The sequence below is a fragment of the Balaenoptera borealis genome (assembly GCF_965194805.1).
Source record: "Balaenoptera borealis genome assembly, chromosome: 6".
Classification (NCBI taxonomy): domain Eukaryota; kingdom Metazoa; phylum Chordata; class Mammalia; order Artiodactyla; family Balaenopteridae; genus Balaenoptera; species Balaenoptera borealis.
The window spans coordinates 1903947-1921273 of NC_138863.1; the positions used below are offsets into that span (position 1 = coordinate 1903947).

The 17327-nt window shown below is 52.1% G+C and overlaps 1 protein-coding gene across 5 annotated transcripts in view; it reads left to right on the forward strand.

Moving 5' to 3' along the window:
* The window catches only part of HDAC4 (histone deacetylase 4), a 292757-nt gene that overhangs the window by 102617 nt on the left and 172813 nt on the right, over positions 1-17327 (forward strand). Inside the window, exon 1 of one of the 5 annotated variants that reach the window (XM_082396987.1) lies at positions 824-854. The exons of the other annotated variants lie outside the window; for them this stretch is intronic. The gene's annotated coding sequence lies outside the window, so the exon portion shown is untranslated. Of the gene's footprint in view, positions 1-823; positions 855-17327 lie in introns of those variants that run through there. 5 annotated transcript variants of the gene reach the window in all.

Below are 17327 nucleotides of genomic sequence, written 5' to 3' on the forward strand. Positions count from 1 at the left end.
CTTCACTTCAGGGTCTTCCCACTTCTCGCCTGCAGCCCAGCTGCCTGGCCGATTTCAGGTCCTACGTGTCACCTGCTCGCAGGAAGCCTTTGTCAAGCACATGGGGGCTGCACTGGAGATTTGCTGCTTTTGCTGCTGCTGATGCTGTTTCTTCTGCAGGCTCACTCCTCCCTGTGCTTGCCATGCCCCACCCTCTGGTTGGGCCATCTCCCTCTGTGCTCCATCTGGGGTAGGGGACTCCACTTTCTGCTGGAACAGTGAGCAGGACTGGCTTTGGAGTCAGCAAGACCAGGTCTGAACCCCAGCTTTGTTGCTTAGCTATTGGGAGTATTACTTAGTTTCTCTGAGCCTCGACTTTCCTCATCTGTAAGATGGGTATAATAAGACCCACCTCGGACGTTTATTATGAGGATTAAGGGATTGAGTATAAGCTTGTAGCTTGGTGCCGTGTAGACATTCTGTTCACCGAATCATTAATAGTTCACTTTTTCAGTCACTGGGTATTTTCACCACCCCTGCAGGCACAGATCTCAGGCTTGGGCCTCGAAGGGGCAAGTCTCATGGGGGACTGCAAATCATGACTTTGTTTTTGCAAGTAAAGGCTATTTTTGAATGTGACAAGGTTCTGAGATCAGAGTCCTGTGATCTGGAGGAGAGCCCCAGTGCAGGTGGACCGCTGCTGTCGTGAAGGCACCTCTGGGCGTCTTTCCCTGCCTCGGAGGGCGTGTGGCCTCACACCTGCTCTGCCCTTCTTGTCGGGTTTCTGCAGTTGCCCCTGAATCATGGCCTTTTCTGTTTAAAGAGGAAGAATGCTGCCAAAGTGTTTGAGGAAGGGTCTAGAACCTTCTTAGAAGGTGAGTTGAAGCAAGCCTGGCGAGTTACTTTGATACGTGTTACGAGATATGTCTCTGTACTTAAGCATTTTTCTTTGCAAATTAGATTGTCAAGTGTTTTTTAAATGCTTCTGGTCGCAGAGACACCTCTTCTTGGGGACCCCCCCGCCTCCTTCCCTGCCAGGAGCTCACGCAGAGTTAACTGAGCCGTGCCCTTCCTGGCCCCTGGGCCTGACCCTCTCTTGCTGATCTGTTTTTTCTTTCTTTCCCATCTGTCGTGGAGGGTTTGAAGACGTAACGGTCTGCAGCCGGTGGTGAGCACACACTGATTTCTCAGAAACCCCGCAGCCTCCAGGTGGCCTCGGCCAGAGCGGAGTCGGGTGTGGAGGTGGGCCTGTTGGGAGAAGAGTTGTCTTATTTATTCTGCGTCCTCCAGACTGGAGAACCTGAGTGCTCGTGTTACTTCAGGCCATCCTGGCCTGATGGCATCGCTGTGGGAAAACAGCGGGGCCTTCTGTCCGAGGACCCAATGCTGGTGGGAGCGGGGTGCTCAGGCTGGCTGGCTGCGTGCCCCTGGGGGTCTCTTAAGGTGCCTGAAAGGCCCGGTGGGCGAGTAGAAACGCCCCCAGAAACAGAGGTCCCTGCCTTGGAGCGTTTCATAAAATTTCATGAAGGATGTTAAGAAATTTGCCTTTGGATGTGTGATGGGGGCCGAGGTGGGTCACAGTTGTGCTGGAGATGTCAACGTTTCAGAGACCTTAAACGTGCTCTTTTCTGCTCGGCCTGCCCCCCGCCGAGGGTGTGGCCCCTGTGCCCACTTGGGTCGGACTGGAGGACACCCCCCCCCCTCCTCTGCCTACCTCCCCTCCCCGCATTGGTCCCACCCCTGTGTCTGTGGGAAGGCCGAAGGGGACAGGAAACAGGAAAGAAGTTGCGGTGCCCGTTCTCTGGGAGAGCTCGAACAGCCGAGATGCTGGAGGTGGGCTGTCAGCGGCTGGAGCTTGGTTGTCCGCTAACCACGCAGAGGAAGTTCTGTGCGATTTCTTCTGTTTCTCCTCCAGCAATCATGCAGCCCCTGCTGTGCCTGGACAGGGGCAGCATGGCGACACCAAGGTGGCGGCACCCAGGCCCTGCTTTCACGGGGCCCCGAACAGCGAGGAAGGAGGATGGCCGAGAATGCCGTCAGTGCAGAGTCCCGTGCGTCTGCAGGGGCAGACGGGGGCCCCGGGGCCGGGGGTTGCTGCCTACAGGCCGCAGAGAAGCAGGAGGGCACCGCAGAGCTGACTCCTGAACGTGTCCCCAAGTGCCAGCGGGGCGTGTGTGCAGGGGTTCGGGTCAGGGTTGGGGTGTCCTCTGAGCTGGTGAAAGAAGTTGCGAGAGTGGAGACGGCCCTCAGTCCCGACCGTGCACTGATGGTTTCGGGCCCCAGGCCCGCTCTGCCCTTCCCAGGCTTTGCTCCTCAGTTCCCTTCTGCAGCAGGACCGTGTCCGTGGAGCGGCCTCACTTCCAGCTGGAGGGCCTTCTCTCTCCATCAGTCATGAATCAGTTTGGGGGAGGTGCGCATGGCCTTGTGGGGGCCACCAGGGCCTCTGAGATGGCAGTGCCCATCGGACGTGCAGAACCCTTGGGCTGCCTTTCCCTCCTGGTCCTGCTGCACTAGAGACCTGGGGTCCAGGTGGGCAGAGCTGTGATCTGACAGCCCTGCCCCAGAGACAGAGGGGAGAGGATGCAGGAAGCAGGGCAGACCCAGGCAGTACAGCTGACTTGGTTTCCTTTGCTAACAGACATTTTTCACACCTTCTCCTCCTCTTCCGGGCCCCCCTCAGTGCTGCGGGTCAGGCCTCCCCGTCTACATGGGACCAGCGCAGCCTCTGCCCCCTGGTCTGCCGTCTCCGGCGTTCTCTGCGTTGCCACCAGCGTGATCTTCCCAGCATCGGGTTGGGTGGCTTCCTGTGTCGGGCCCATCCCTGGTTCTCCCCACCTGCGGAGGAGGGCATCCAGGGTCCCTCATGACTGCGTGTGGCCCTCCCGCCCCGTCTACCACCCTGACACCCTGCGGGGCCCCCGTCCCCGTTCTCTGAGCCTCTCGCACGTGCCGCTCCGTCTGCCCGGAAGGAGCTTGCCCACCTGTCACCTGGCCCGGAAGGAGCTTGCCCACCTGTCACCTGGCCCGGAAGGAGCTTGCCCGCCTGTCACCTGGTAGGTTCCTGCTCATCCGTCAAGCCTCCTCTCCTCTGGGACGTTTCCCAACCAAGGCAGGCAGCGGTGGCTGCGTCTTCCCCACCCCTTACGTAGCCCCTTGGGGTAGCCCTTGGCATCTCGGGGGGCATTTCTGGGGCCCCCATCTCTTCACCTCACTGAGCTTCTGGAAGACAGAGTCCTGGCTTTCCATGTCGCCTCCTCACCCTCCCAGGTGCGTGTGGCACCCATGGCGCTGGGAAGTGGGACCAGGGGCTGCAGGTACCGGGGAGCCTGGGGCTGGAGCTGGCGTAGAAGGGCACCAGTGCCCCGCACAGGGGCACACATGTGCAGCCGGGCAGGCCCGGGCCTGGTGGTCGCTGACCCGCCGCGTGCCTCCCCACCTCCCGTCCCCCCTGCCCTGCTGTCCGCTGCAGGGGCAGAGGCTGGCGATTCTTCCTCTGTGCTCCACGCGGCCGCCCTGTCACACTCTCAGAAGCCGAGTGCACGCATCCATGTGGAAGTTCAAACCGGCAGCACCTCCTGGACCGGGACGTCTCTCAGTGACTCAGCAGGTTCGTGTGCCTGCCGCGGCTGTGTGCGCCCGGAGCTCGGACAGTTATGAATCACCCACTTGCCTCTTGATTTGCGTCAATCAAACCACATGTGAAGAAAGCAGCAGCGAGCGAGGCTTTGCTGGCAGCTGGGCATCCAGCGTGGGGACACTGGCCAGGGACAGCCTCAGGGGGCCGCCCGCCCTGGCCCTGTGGTCACCCCCCCACCCCCCACCCCTGGCCCCTTCCCCGCAGTGGTGATCGGGCTGTCTCTGCTCTTTGCTGGTTTCCTCCTGGTGATCCTGCGGCCGCGGGAGAGGGTCACGGTTCCGGGAATGTTGACAGTTCCAGGGAGAGCCACGGCCTCTTCTTTGTCACAGAATGATTTTAGAACGCGGCTCTTTGAAAAGATTCCTCGTAAGAAAGGCTTAATTAAAAAGAGCTGTCGTATGTATAACTGGATCACTTTGCTGTATACCTGAAACTAACACGCCATAGTAAATCAACTATACTCCAACATAAAATAAATATTAAAAAAAAAAAAAAGGGCTGTGACTGCTTCCCGCCCTTGATGCACCTGGTGGAGGGACTCTTCCAGAGCGGGGAGGGGCAGGGCCCCAAGGCCCTGGGAGACCGTGGGACAGCAGGGAGCTTTGGTCTGCGCCTCGGGGACTCTGAACCTTGCTGAGCAGCCCCTGGGTGGAGGTCTGCCCTCGTGGAGTCGCCCAGCAGCTGGGTGTCCTGTGCCCACAAGGAAGCCCTGTGACCCAGGGCCCACTGGGGCGAGGCCCATGGCATCACCGGTTTCCTGGCTTGGCTCGGTGAGTTTTGTTTGAAGTAGGCACGTGAGGTTTTCATTTTTACTGTAAAGGTTACTGTTATTATTCTTGTAGTTTAAACTGTAGCTGACGTCCTCGCTCCTGGCTACTCCCAGCTTGAGTCGCATCTTGGGAGCACATGCCCTGCCCTGCTTCCCAGCATGGCCTTGCCCAGCGAATCCTGTCTCTCTGCCCTTAGAGGGAGGTGGGGCCCCCGGGCACGCGGAGCTGACCCTGGGTTCTGCCGCCCTTGGCAGCGACCGGAAATGTGCTCAGGTGTGACAGCTCCAGGGAAGGAGAGGGACGGGAGTGCTCCTGAGGGCGGCATCTTCTGAAGTTTCTCTCTGGACCCGCTTAGAGAGGGTGACCTTCCCATACCCGGAGCTCAGGTTTGCATCTGCAGGAACCTGCCAACAGCCAATCAACAATGGCCAGGAAGCAGAGCAGAGGAGCCCCTGAGTCCAAATCCAGCCCTTCCATCAGGCATCTTTCTGCTTGTTTATTATGTAAACTTTCCAACATTTACGAAAGTAAAAGAAAACAGAGCCGTGAATGACCGGGTGGCCACCCCACATCTCCACAGCCACCGGCCGGGGCCAGTCTTGCTCGTGTGTGGCCTGTCTCCCTCCCCCGGCTGTCATTCGTATGTCTTAGAAGATTAGGACGCTTTATGACATGTAACCCTCGTACCATTATCTCAGCTGAAACATTGATGCTTTAATGCTGTCAAATAGTCACTGTTTAAAATCCCTAATTGTCTCAGAAGACTTTTTTCCTGGTTGTTGTTCAGATAAGTGTTAACTGAGGTCCACCCTGTGGTCTCTCTCCCTCTCTCTTTTTCCTTGAAGTTTATTCGTTGAAGAAACTGGCTGGTTGTCATATTGAGTGTCCCAGGTGGGACGTCACTGCTTGTGCCCTGTGGTGCCCACAGCGTGTCCCTGTCCCTCTGTTTCTGGCAGCTCAGGGGTCCAGTCTGGAGGCCGGAACAGGCAGGAGGGGTGGGTGCCCCCGGGGGACCCGGGAGGCTCAGGAAGCTCCGGGGGCCCCCGGCTCACGCCGCGCTGGCTGCAGGGCTCTGCGGGGGCCTGGGCTCAGCCGGCCTCTCCATCCAGCGCCGGGCAGGCCTCCTGGCACGGGGAGACCGAGGCCGGAGCCGCAGTTGGGGTCCTGGGCCTCTGGGTGAACTGTGATAAAAGGGAAGGGCTCCTGGGGCGGAAGGACAAAGGACGGGGCTTTTGGCCTCGTGACTAACAAGGACAGGGAGGGGGAGACATTGACTGACTTACTGATGTTTGGTCACAGCTCTGTTGAGCTGAGTTCACGCAGTTTTCAGTGTGTCCACGGGGCCGTGCAGCCGTGAGCACAGCCGTGGTAGATCCTACTGCCCGTGAGCAGTCTCTCCCCTTTCCTCCCGACCCCTCGCCAGCCCTGGGCAACCATCAGTCTACTTTCCGTCTCTACTCATGTGTCTGTGCTGGGCATTTCCTTTAACTGGACTGATACAGTGTGCGGTCTTTCCGTGTCTGACTTCTTTCATGAGCGTGTTTCAGGTCGGTCCCCCACGCTGTAGCCTGTATCACTTCTCATCCCTTTCCGTTGCTCCAGGTGTGGATAGACCACATTTTGCTAGTTTGATCATCTGTTGATGGGCATTTGTTTCTACATTTTGGCTGTTATGAATAATTGTTGTGAACGTTCTTGTACAGGTGTTTGCATGGATATATGTTATCCTTTGTCATGGGTATATGCCTAGGAGTGGAATTGCTGGATCAGGTGATAACTTTATGTTTAACTGTTTGGGGCGCGGCAGACCGTTTCCCACCACTTTCCACTCCCATCAGCCGTGTGAGGGCTTTGATTGCCTCACATCTCGACCAACCCTGATTGTTGTCTGACTTTCTGACTCTAGTCATCCTACTGGGTGTGAGATGGTATCTCATTGTAGTTTTGATGTGAGTTTCTCTGGTGACTAATGATGTTGAGTATTTTTTCATGGGCTTATTGGCCATTTCTATATCCTCCTTGGAGAAATGTCTATTCCAATTCTTTGCCAATTTTTTTAATTGGGCTTTTTATTGTTGAGAGGTAAGGGTTTTTTATATATTCTAGATATATATATCTAGAATATATAAACTCCTTTATTGGATAAATGATTTGCAAATATTCTGTCCCCTTCTGTGGGTTGTTTTTTCATTTTCTGGGTGCACAAGTTTTGAAGCACAAGACTTTAATTTCAATGAGGTACAGTTTATTTTTTCTTTGTTGCTTGTGTTTTTGGTGTCATATCAAAGCTGTTTATTGTTGTCGAATCGGATAGACAGTGATGGTGTGGGCCCGCTCTTAGGGCTCCTGACTTTCTGCTTGTGTCACACGTAAATGGTAAAAGGCTTCTCCGGCTGTTATGAGAGATGCTTTTTTCATTGCCTTGCTGGGTTCTGCTGTGTTCTAACCATGATTCTCCTTTCCCACAGTTGTTTTTAATTGAATGTCCATGGGAAAATGGCCAAGTAAATTGAAGTTTCACAGAGAGAACCGAGTTTCTTTGCTGATTTTTTTCAACCGTGGTTTTTCATCGTTACTGTGAGCAGTTGGTTGGAATTTGGCATCAGCTGTGAATTTTCATTGAGATCAGCATTGCTGGTCTTGCTGAATATCCCAGCATTAGAGAGGTTCCTTCTCTGCCCACACAAAAATTCCAAAGCATTCTGAAGGCCCTGTGTTCTGTACAGATGGCTACTTCCCCCGGCTGGAAGTTTAATTGTGGGGCACAGAGCCGTCGGAGCTCCACACGGGGAGACGGGCATCCTGAGAGGCGAGGCTGGGAGCAGGGGCTCTGACCTGCCTGGGGGGTGCACACCTGGCCCCCAGTCACTCGTTGTCACCAGCCTTGGCCACCCAGGCTTCATGTCTGTAAAACGGGGGTGACGGCAGCCTCTGCCTGAGAGTCAGGAGGACTCGCTGTCGGGGATGGAAGCTGTTGGCCTTGTGAACAGTCACCCCAAAAAGGGGGCGTTTTCTGAACCGCTGTTCAATCCTGTTGGGTATTACGGGCCACTCGGAAAGTGACAATGTTTGACAGCAGCTTGTGAAATGTGGATAACGTCCGAATTGTCTGCTGCTTCTCTGACCATCTGAAAACAAAACATACTAAACATCAACTTTTTACTACGTTAAATTCTGAATCTTCCATTTCCTTCAGGTACAGTTTGATGAGAAGGTAGAGAGCTATGTGTCTTCGTCGGGTAAAGCCAGTCCTTTGATTCGCGAGACTTTTTTTGAGCGACCTAGCTAATTAGGGTCTACTTAGTATTAATCCAAAAATTCACCATGTTTCACGGTGAGGAAGGGTCCCTTTGCATTTTCCTTGCCAAAAGCTAGCCTACCAGTATGTAATTTACTCTATACTTAGCTTTTCCAAGGTCTGTGTGTGTGTTGGTCTGAACTACAAGCCGCTTAAATGTGTCTGGACAGCTCACAAGCAATATTCACGTCCACGATAATCTGTCAGCCGGCTGGCTAACTTCTTCGTATTAAGTCTTAGTGATTTAAAATAGACAGATGGTTCTCTATTTGCATGCATAATACATTATAAAAATTTTGAGTATAAGTGGAACTTACTTGTTTGGGACAGGGAGCTTGGTTCAATTCCCAGGAGTATTATCAAATCCCTAATTAAGGTGTAAATGTTTAGTTTCTTAGACCCCAACAACTTAGTACTTAATCTCAACTCTCGTTTTCAGCGATTCTCCTTCTTTTCTTTATCTCTATGCTCCGCTGTTTCGCTGCAGTATTTTCCGAGTTTTTGCATGTCGTCAGCTCACCCTTCCCTTTCCAGTGGGACACACGGAGGACAACTGCCCTGTCCCCTTGAGGCTACTGATGGTCCCTTTGACTTGCTGAGAATTTCCCTCCCTCTCCCCACTGTGCTGTCGTCAGCACCCGTGCATTTCCGCTTCGATTCTCCATTTGTTTTCACACATACTGACGTGGGACAGGTAGCCAAGTGTTGGCATGGGTGCCCTGGTGAGGCTTCGTCACAGCCGATGGTGCCACCTCCGGGACCAGGTTCCTCGCTGGCTGCCCTGGGGGTGTCCGGGCTCCTGGAAGGCAGTGTGACTGTGGCCTCCAGGGCCGCCTTAGGGAACGAGCTCTTTTCTTGGAGTCACCTGTCTGTGTTTTGTGTCAGGGCCTCATTTCAGGGGAGAGGGCAGGTCGGGGGAGCATGTGTTCAGGAAGCCTCGGCCAGTCCTGCTTCCCCATCCAGGGGCCGAGCCCGTGGCCGCTGGCTCCTCCTCGCACGTGGCGTGGGGACAGCGCGCTCTCGCGGTGACCGCGTGCTTGTCCCCAGGTGTCCCTGCTCAGAGTCGTCTTCCTGCGTCGCCTGTCCGCAGTCCCGTGGCCCGTCTTCTGCACATGTGGTGGGGTGGCAGGGCTGGAGGGCATCACAGCGGCTGAGCCGCGGGAGAGACCGTCTCTCTCCTGAGCCAGCGGGAGGGCGTCGTCCTGCTGTCACCAGCCCAAGCATCCCGGGCCCGGAGGCCGCCCGGCCCTGGGAGGGCACGTGGACGCCGCCCGCGGCTGCCGGCCGTGTCGGCGTCCGTCTGCTGGCCCGGATGGGCGGTGAGGGTGAGTGGCTGCCTTTCATCTGTTCCTGAGTTGAGTGTTGGCGTGCACGTCGGGGGTGTTTTCTGATTGACGTTTTCCACAGGCAGCGGCTTAGGGCGGAGTTGCTTTAAGCTCGGCCGTGGAGGTGACTGGCCCTCAGCTCCCCTGAGCCAGCCCCTTCCTTCCCTCCTTCCTTCCCAGCTGCAGAGCCCGCGTCCGCCTGCTCTGTCCTTGGGGGCTGCTGCAGCGGTCCTGGGCCTTCCCCCGCTCGGCCCCTTGGCCCCAAGCCTGTCAGGGCCCCGGTGCCCTGGGGTCCCCACTGGCCTCTGCACGAAGCCGGATGCTTGTCTCCTCCCAGAGCCTCTCATTTTCCCCACTTTTGTCTGATCTGCTCTTGGCTGATGCGGATGAAAAAGCAAAGAGAAGTTCCGCTGTCCTGCCCTGGGTGATGTGCTTTCCTGGGAAATCTTGTTCCCTTTTCTGTCGCAGCCTCAAGAGGGGCCTTGCCTCTGTCAGGACGCTGGGCGGTCAGCTGGCCACCCCGTCCCCACTGGGGACCCCTGCCTTCCCAAGGCCTCCAGGTGCTTCTTGATGACAGGGGCGGGGCCGTACCCCACGTTGATCCCAGATAAGGCGTGTTTGTTTGTAGAACGCTTGGTAAAAGTAAACACGGATGAAGTATTTTGATTCCTCTTTGTGATAAGTCAGACTCGGGGAGAGAAACGTGTTCACTTTTCTGATGAGTATCTTCGTTCCTGACATGCAGCATGCTGACTCAACATCTTTTCAAAATCACACTTAGCCCGAGAAATTCTAAACCTCTTCCAGTCTCTGTGACCTCTTGGCTTATCTGCAGGCCCTTTGCCCGTCCCCGAGAGGCTCAGGCCTGCGGTGGGCAGTCAGCAGGCTGGCCTGGCCACCTCCACCCGGTGCCTGTTCGCGCCTCGAAAGGAGAGGGAACGAGTGAAAAGTTAGGTAAATTTAAAAATGACGATCAAATAGATATTTCCTGATTACTTTGATAAACCTTTGAATTTAATTAGACAGGAGTTAGAGAAAATGCTGATTTATGTATAGAATTCAAGTAAAGCTTGTAGTTTGGTGTACAGTTTTTTAAAATGTTTGATGATCTTTGTCTTTTTAGGAAAACATCTTTATTCTTAGGTGAGATGGCATTTGAAAGACTACGCGTTAGGAATATGGGGAGTTACTGTCTAAAAATCAAGAAGCTGGAAACAATGAGTAGCAGCAGACTTTGTGTGGAAAAGTGACCAGCTGACCTAGAGCGGTCCCTGGTCCTTGACGAGGACAGTGCAGGAGGCCTGTGTGCAGAGGCAGAGGCTCCGGGGAGGGGCCGCCGTCTGCTTCCTCCGCAGGATCTCATCCCTGTAGCCCTGCAGCAACCACATGGAGGCGGAGGGCTGCTTGTGCGCAGGCCGTTTCGTGTGAGAGCCCTCATGGTCCACTTGGCCACTCACACCCTTCCCGCACTCCTCCTAAGGAAGTGAGTGCTACGGAGCTGCGGTTTGACATTTCCGGCTTGCGGTTAGTTTTGTGAGTATACGACTCTCTCTATAGCTGCTGTCGTGTGTGGAACCCTTCCGGGAACAGTTAGAGATTGCAGCTGCCTCCATGGCATCCTGAGGGGTCAGGAAGTCTCTGCTAATTGCTGTGCTGTGGAACCCTGGGCAGCGCTGGGCTGGGACACGGCCTGGTGCCCCTGGTGGAGCCATCGGGCCCTGGTGCACCGCAGACTTGATCAGCTTCCCTGTGAGGGTTCAGCTCTGACCTGGAGGGGGTCTGGGTGCCGCCAGCGAGAGAGGGACAACTTGTCCAGATGGGGACAAAGACCCAGAAGCAGGTGGCTGCCCAGTCAGCAGTCCCTCGTCCCCATTAGGGCTGCCCTTGCTGTACCCTGAAGGCGCCCGGGAGAGCAGAGCTGCTTGGCTGGCTTTGTGGAAAGCCTTTGAGGGCTGGGGGCAAACAGTGGGGTTTTTGTTTTTGGAAGGCCTGTTTCTGAGCGTGAAGCGTGAGCCCTTGGCTTCTTGGGAAGAGTGATTTTTTTTTTTTTTTTTGAAACCACACCCATTGTTGGTCTCAGAGTGATTTCCTGATAAGAAAGTCTGTTGTATTTGCTGAGAAATCACAAGTTTGAAAAGGAAGCATTTCATGGTTCCTTTTATGAAGGAGCATTTTTAGAAGCTGTGATTTTTTTTTTTTCTGAGAGGCGTGCTTGACCCTGGGGGCCAGCACACTTTGTGCGGAGGACCTCTTGTCACCTAGGGTCAGGTGGCTGTGTGCTAGTGCACAGGCTGACCTGGGACAGTGGCGTCCTTTCCTTGGGTGATGCAGGCAGGGGGTCCGGGGGGCCCAGGACTCACTCCCAGGCCTTGGCTTCCGTGGGGCCTTGGCTGCCAGGCCCCAGCCCTGCCCACCTCTGCGGCCTGTGCCTTAGCGCCCATATTTGGCCTCTGGCCTGCTGTGTGGTAGCAGAGGGCTTCTCTGAACCTGGAAAGTTCTGAGGAAGCTTCCAGCTTGTGGACAAAAGAAAAACAAGTTGCCGCAATCAACATGGGGGTGTCCCAATCAGTGTCACGTCTGTAGGAAGTAAGGAAGGGGGAGGTATGGCCACAGCCCCCCACCAAGGGTGACGGGCAGTCCCTGGGTCCCCACTTGGACTTGCAGCACAGAACAGCCCTATTAGGAGAGAGATCCTGCCAGGCCTGGGAACTGTGCCCCCTCTCTTCTGGGGGGTGAACGGGGACAGAGGTGCTTACAAAGGGACCCAAGGGTCCCACTGAGAAGTGCTGATTGAGTCTCACAGCCGTGGCACCAGCGCCCTCCTGCTCCTCTGCAGGCTGGGGTGGGTGTGTAAGAACAGCGCTGGGCAAAGGTCCTCTGTTGACTGAGTGGGATGGAGCCTTTGTCCAGCCGCGGGGCGTGTTCTTGGTGAGTCACGTGTGCTTGGCCGCCCCGTGGTGCAGTGGACACCATGTTTCTTTTTCCAGGATAGACCACCGCGTCTGCTGAGTGACTTGCACGAGGACTCCTGCATTAGCACTGTCCTTGCAGACACTGGAAAGCCAACCCACGGAAACCCATCGTCTGCCCCCACACCCTCTCAGCACCCTCGTAAATGTAAATCGCATTTGGAAACGCCTCTGCGTACATTTAAAACCAAAGCCTGATTTAACCTGCGCGATGCTCCAGAGTTCTGGCTGGATGGGTGGAGGTGACTGCGCTGAGAAACCGCTTCCTTTCCCCAGCGTTCCGGAGCGCTTGAGGGAGCTCCCGCGGGCGGGTGGGCTTCGGGAGGATGGGCGCCAGGAGGGACCTCAGGCCAGGCTGAGTTGACGCCCTCCTCCCACCCCCAGCTTCCCTGTTCGGATCGGTGAAGTGAACCGCTCTTCCTCGCCAGGGCCGTGTCCCCTCACCTGCCCTTCATCCAGCCCCCCTCGGGGGCCCTGGGTAGCCACGGTAGATTGGGTGGCCCGGAGGTGATGCCCAGCTGAGCACTGGGTGACCCAGGCCAGGTAGCAGCTCGTGGTTCCTGTCCCAGGGACAGAGCACGTGCAGTGCCCACCTCCTCTCCTCCCCCGCCTCTGGTAAATCCCTTCGCAGGCGGGTGATGCCATCCAAGGCCCTCCGGACCCTGCTGGCCCCGTGTGTCCTTCGAGAACGTACCCTTGGCAGTTCCTCGTGAGCTGCGTGGATGGGGCCTTCCTTCCCTTGCTCCCGTCCGCCAGCTCCCCCGTCCTCCTGCAGTGGCTCCACCAGGCCCAGCAGGGCACTGGCATGTCAGTGCCAAGAGCCACCCTGCCTGGGGAGCTCCCTGCTCTGCACCGTGGCCTGTGCTGCACAGAGCGGGCAGTAAGCTTCTTGGCGGGCTGAGTGGTGGGCCTGGCATTCCATCAAGCGGGCATCAGGGCCCCTGTGTCGTTGGAGCAGCTCTGAGTTCTGGGCGCAGAGGCTGGAGCCCAGACAGTGGACAGACGCTGAAGAAATGTCGCATTTTTCTATGCTGGATACGGATTCCCGCAGTGACTCTGGCAGTGTGTGCCAGGCGGTCTGTCTGCAGGGCGAGTTCTCAATCCTTCAGGCTCAGGTGTCTTCACCTAAGCCCCTCCCAGGCCTTGGCTTCCCTGGGGGCTTCCGTGTGGCCTTTCGTGGGGCACAGAGGCTCCCGGAGCGTCTCAGGAGCGGGTGTCCTGACTGACCTGCACTGAGGGAGCCCCTGCTGGGCTGGACACTCCCGCTCGCCCAAGACACCAGCCCACCCAAGGGATGCTGGGCCGGTTCTGGAAACGGTCCAGTTGCCTTAGTGTGTGAGGGCAGGCCCCAGAGTCTTTCTCCTGCACATGAGGACTGGGGGTGTTCTCGTGTGGCCCCTGCATGCCGCCTGGGCCTGGCCGCACCTCTGCTGGACCTCGGGACCTGGGCTGCACCTAGAAATGTATGTACCGTGGGTCGTGGTCAAAGGGTGTTCAAGCTATTGTTTTAGAAAGATTACACTGGCAAGAGTGTCTTAAATGGATTAGGAGGAGGGAAGGATTCAGGTGAGGCCAGGCAGGGGCCTGGGGGGATCGTGGTAAATGTCTGAGCAAGGAGGCCCAGAACCAGAGGAGTGACCCGTCCCCTAGGTCTCCCGTGTCCTTCAGCCTTGTTTCCTTATTTTGTACACAGAGGTCATCCACATCTTTTGTTAGATTTATTCCTAGCTAGTGGATGCTATTATATTGGTATCTATTAGTAAATTTTATTTTCTATTTTTATGCAGAAATAAAAGATTTTTGTATATTGACCTTTGACTGACCTTGTTGAATTCTAGTACCATCTGTAAATCCTTTGGAATTTTCTACATGCTGATTGCAAACAGTGGCAGTTTTGTTTTTCCTTTCCACTTCTTATGTCTTTCATTTCTTTTTCCTGCCGCAGTGCATTGGCCCGGAGCACTGGTACTGCTTGAATGGTGGTTGTCCTCTGGTTCTAGAACTCAAAGGAAAACTTCCCTCGTATCACAGTTGACATGATATTGGCTGTAGCTCTTCTCCTTGTTTTTTTCCTAAGGACCCATTATCAAATCAATGTTGTGCTTTCCATTCCTAGTCTCCTGTGAGGGTTTTTTTTTTCCCCCATGAATGTATGTTGAATTTTATCGAATGCTTCTTTTCTCTCTGTTGAGGTGATATAAATTTTCTTCTTTATTTTGTCAATGTGGTTAATTATACTAATTTTTAAAAATTAAACCAACCCTTCATTTCCGAACTGAATTCACATTGACCAAGATGTAGTCTCCTTTCTATACTGCATCTTTTAGTATATTAGTTTGCTAGTATTTTATGATTTTTGCTTTTGTGTTAATGAATAAGTTTAACTTGTAATATTTTTCTTGTCAGGTTTTGATATCAAGGTAATGCTGTCTCATGAAAAAAGTTGAGAATTGTTTCCTGTCTTTATTTCCTCTAAATGGCTCTAAGATTGGAAGTATTTCTTAATTGAAAGCTTGATAGAATCTTTGGGTGAAGTCATCTCTGTCTGGAGTTTTCTTTGTGGGGCAGTTTTAAATTACAGATTATATTTCTTTAAAAGAAATTGGACTATTCAGGTCTTCTATTTCTTCGGATGTCAGTTTTGGTAAGTTGTGTTTTTCAAGCAATTTTTAATTTTAATCAATATTTGCATAAAAATTTTTATAAGATCCGCCTGTTAACCTTTTTAATATCTGTAGGAGGTATAGCAGAGCTTCTTCGTCTTGGCACTGTTGTCATTTGGGGCAGTTAATTCTTTGTTTGGAGGTGCTGTCCTGTACATTATAGGATATTTAGCAGCAAGTCTGGAATCTACCCACTAGATGCCAGTAGAATTCCCCTTTCCCGGTTGTGACAATCAAAATCTTTTCTTTTTATCATTCTCACTAGAGATCTTTCTATTCTATTAGTCTTTTTAAAGTACCAATTTTTTGTTTTGTTAATCTTAAGGGTTTGTATCTCTTTTCTATTTCATTAATTTTTGCTCTTTATTATTTCCTTTCACTTTCCTTGAGTTTGATTTGCTGTTCGTTCATAAACCCTTGGATGGGCCCTAACACAGGCATTTTAAGGCAGTTTTCCTCTCTGCACAGCTTCAGTTTTTCTGGTTGTCGTCTGTGTTGAAACTTGGTCAAATGACCTATTTCACCTTATCTTGCAACTTGTGGTTTTTGGAGAAAGCATGTGTATCCATCAAATATTGATGCTCCTAGTATATTTTGTCAAAAACAGATCTCTTCCTATATGAATTAGAGGCAGGCATGAATAGCAGATGTTTAGCGGTGTATCTGGGGAAATTAGTCAATTTGAAATGTAATTAATAACTAAGTTGATTAGTAAAGGGATTGTTAGGAGGTTTAGAATTATCTGTCCAAAGAGGTATTTTGGAGTTTTAATGGCAAGTTTATGTGAGAACAGATGTTTATTTTGAGGGGCATCTGAAGGTATCAAGGCTCTCCCCCTTCTTCCACAGCCCATTCCATGAAGATATTGGTCTAATGGATCTGATTGGTAATATATCTGCATTCCATACAAATGGATGGTAAAATTAGTGTTATTAATGTTTGAGGTCACACTCTTTCCAGGTGCTGTTGGTTGGGTAGAGATCTGGAAGTTGAATATATTTGAAATCTGAAGGATCTCAGGTCAGTTTTTTCATATTATCTGTTTTCTCATTTATAGCATGATTCATCCACACACCCATCCACTCACCCATCCATCCGGTCTCTACCCGTACTGAACTGGTCATTGTTTTAGGGTCATGGATTAAAAAAAAAAAACTGTCAACTTTTCATCCCTATTAGGAGCTCTTGATTTTGTGGCAGAGGCAGAAAATTAATCCAGTGCTGTTAGGATGGCCATGTTGGCAAGGAGCCTTCCGCATCACCACCCTCATTGCATGAGGAGAATGCAGCGGGTAAGGTCAGCGCTTTCCGCGGAGGCCAGCCTTCGTTCTGGGTTGGGTGCTCTGATGGCAGCCTTATGCCACCCAGTTGTTCCTTTCCAACATGTGTTGGTCTTCTGAGTATATTTTCCCAACAAAGGAATTTATCAAAGGCAATCCTAATTTTTTCCTTAGTCAAAACTATTAAAAAGGAAAATCCCACCCACAAAGCCAAACCGTTCCAGAAGTAAATTCCGGAATTCATTCTTGGATTTGTTTCTCTCTTGCCTTAAAAGTGAAGGTGTCTCCTCAGGATCCGCACCACACTTGCTTGCTTTCTGCACTCTTCAGTACACTTTCTTTTGTGACGAAATCTGTTTCAAACTCTAAAAAAACAGCTGGAACACACTTGAGTCGCTCAGCACAAACTACAAAGCGATGCCATTGACTGTGCAAAACAGATGCTGTTTGCATTCAAATAAAAGACAAACATAATATTTGCATTAATAGAGAGCCTTTGCAAAAGTATTTGCATAAAGTGGTTTATCCTTTTCCAAGAGCTGGCTACTTTTTACTAATTTCTGAGTATTGCAAAGGATAAGCAATCTTTTGCTGATTATGTCTCACAAAGAGTTGCTTTTGCACAAGTGTAGCTGATTTCAGAGAAGGGCTCTCCAATATGCAAATACGGTGTCAAGTGGAACACCGCATTGATTGCTGTCAGTCATATTCTTGGTAGCTTTTTGTGTTTAAAGTCGGATTGATGAGCTATTACCTTGTTCTCAGTGCTACTAAACTGCTTCTGCAAATAGTTTTGTAAAGAGTTACTCAAACTGGGCCTTATTTCACTGGTTGCCGCCTCTTTGTAATGAGAAAAAGCCAGACTATTGGTGTGTGGAGCGCTTTGGGACCTAGTAAGTGCAATTTCAAGGATAGCTATAGTTAATTCTTATTTCATTAATGAGGGCTATATGAATAAAGGTAAAGAAATCAGAGCAAAGGACAAATGATGGTCTGTCAAAGAGAAGGAGAGCCCAGAAATGCATGTTTTAAGTCCTGCATAATTATTCAAAAACAAACTAAAATTTGGCCATGAGTTTCCTACCCTGTTAAAGAGAAGAGGGAACCTTGTTTATTTTTGGGATTTTCATCATTCTTAAGAGGAAACCAACTAGGTGTTTTAGGCAGTGGCTTTGAAACACACGTACACAGAGACACTGAAGCAAAAGTTTGAGGAAACAGTATTACTCATAATGAAAGTAGTCTCAGTAACTATATGACGGTTTGTATTAACTTAGTATTCAGTCCTTATCTGTATTGACTTACATGTTAATAGTGTATTACCTTACCCTTTCTCTTACTCTTTCACTTTGGAAATGGCTTCCTTCTGTCTGAAATAACCCATTAGTTGTTATTTCAGCAGTGGT